The sequence below is a fragment of the Gossypium arboreum genome, chromosome 4 (genome assembly GCF_025698485.1).
Source record: "Gossypium arboreum isolate Shixiya-1 chromosome 4, ASM2569848v2, whole genome shotgun sequence".
NCBI lineage: Eukaryota > Viridiplantae > Streptophyta > Magnoliopsida > Malvales > Malvaceae > Gossypium > Gossypium arboreum.
Window position 1 is genome coordinate 41,064,931 of NC_069073.1, and position 2,558 is coordinate 41,067,488.

Sequence of the window (2,558 nt, forward strand, 5' to 3'; positions counted from 1 at the left end):
GGTGAGAAAGTGGATTGAATTGAAAAGGGTTATATGACTACTTGTATGGAGCCCAGATGAACATAGGATAGGATACAATTGGCATGCCAATAGGTTATTTTGCGCGCTGTACGAGATTGATATGTGATGAGATGATGATACATGACTTGATTTTATACACTGAGTATAATGGAATCCAGCATTTTTTGCAGATTTTCAAGTTATATGTATAATGATTCTAGCATGTTTTTGAGGGCGGATGTAAAGCCTAAGGGCTTGGCACTTGGTGCCTAGGCTTGTGACTGGAAGGATATTAGCCTATGGACTAGGCACTTGGTGCCTGGGCATGTTCTTGGTTGGACTGGCTCGGTTGAGTATTCTGTCGTGTCTTGAATGGATAATTGTGTGTCCGTATCTATTTATACCGTTCATCAGGCTAAAGTTTTAATGGTTAAATGACTTAATCATGATATGTAACTAATATTTGGTTATGATTCCTTGTGAAAGACTTGTACATGTGTTCATGGTTTCCAATATTATATCGTCACTTGGTAACTATTGATACTGTATAAATGAGTTGATTAAATGACTCATATTTACGAAACTTAGCTGTTGCATCTTGTGGTTGACAAGGTTAATGTTAGCTATTGATTTTGTTAATTATAAAACTGTGATTATACGGTAAGTTATAATGTTTAAACCTGTGAACTTTACTAAGCTCGTAAAAGCTTACTCATGTTGTTTTCTTATAAATCTCATTTTGCAGAACTGGACAATCGGATAAAGTTGAAGATCACACTATCCAGCTATCTTTCGGTAGACTTTGAAAACGTTTAATTTGGGATATGTAGCATGTAATAGGAGTAACTTATATATGTGGATAAGTGCTCATTATAAATGGCATGTTTATGCTTGTATAAAAATTGTATACTTGTTGGTTAAAAGTATGGTTGATCATGGCTTGATATAGAGGTTTGAATGGGATATTGAGCGTGACTTGTGTTGGAACAATGGTTAATTGATGTCCTGTTTGGAATTGCCACACCCAAAAATTGGGCTTAGAAGTTTTAAGGGTAAATTAGAAATTTTGGCTCGGAATGGGTTCAAAAATTTTGAATTGTGGAAACGAGAAATTGTGTTCGTCTATGGCATTTTGAAAATTAAAACAATTTTTGAAAATAATGTTCAAAAGACTTTCAATTTTGAAATAAGGGCCGATTTGTAAAAGGGTCTAAATTATGAGCTTTTAAAAGGCAATTAAACTAAATTTTAATTTCCACCCGATTTTCTCCCTTCGTCTTTATAAAATCCACATTAGTCTCTTTTCCATATTTTTGTTTACCGTCCATTGCAGTCCAAAGCTCTTCTCATTCAATTTTGATTCCCAAATTTTATTCCTTAGATTTCTATCATTACCCAATCAATAAACCTCCATAGTATTTCAAGAAAAACACTCAAAACATCATAGATTTCTCCATTATTGAGTTTTTGAGTTTTTTCTATTTTCAATTAAACGTTCGATTTTTCATCAACTAAGGTAATGATTCGATTCCTTATTAGTTTTTAATGTTATTTGATCCTTTAAATTGAGTTTTTAGCTGTTAAATCACATGTTTTAAATAAAAGCCAAAATTTGGGTCGTTAATGGTGGATTTCAATATTTTGGGTAAAATGTGATTTCAAAGTGTTTTTCAATTAGTTTTTCCATGATCAGAAGATTTCTAAACTTACTAAAAATTTTCATTGAAGATTTCCAACGTTTTAATGAATTTTCGTGAAAATTACCATAAGCATGTCGAAAATTTTGATACCATGAATTGGGTAGTTTTGAGTAATTTAAAGGTTGAAAATCAGTTGTAGTTGAATAATAAGACGAACGCAATCAGTTCTAGGCAAAAATATTAAGTATAGACTGAGATAATTGAAATTCAAGTTTTCTATGTCGAAGATTTCAATTACACGAGAATTTAACTTAGGCTTGTGCTTTGATTGTTTGAAATGAGTATTTGGCTGACTGTTGATTGTGTATATTGTATGGTTATTATGTGTGAAGCATCGAAACCATTGGATCCTTCTATGAGCAAGATGAAAGGCAAGAAAAAGCTAGTTTAAGCTGTCGGCAATTAGGCAAAAGCATGATAGGTGAATGTTATAAATCGCTACTGTAGACACAATTCATAGTGTTAATTAGGAGCTTAGAAATAGTCTAAACCTATATCCTAAGTTCTGAGTGTAAGCTTTCTATTTCCTTTGTTTCATTTTGGCAAATTATGTGATTATGTGAATAATTGTGGATTAATTATTATGATGCGATATTGTGATATGAGACATGTGTGATGACTATTGTGAATTGTGTTGTGTTGTGGGCATGATATACATGCCAAATGGCAGTGATAATGATATGCTAATAATACAAATATGTAGTGAAAGAGAGCGGAATTTCGGTAAGTATATATGTGTTGAATTGTGGAATGTGATATTATTATGATAGGTAATAGATGAGACTACTTGTATGTGATATATGACATACTAATTTTAATGAACACAAATGTGGTCGAATATGTGATGTCTCAATTAGC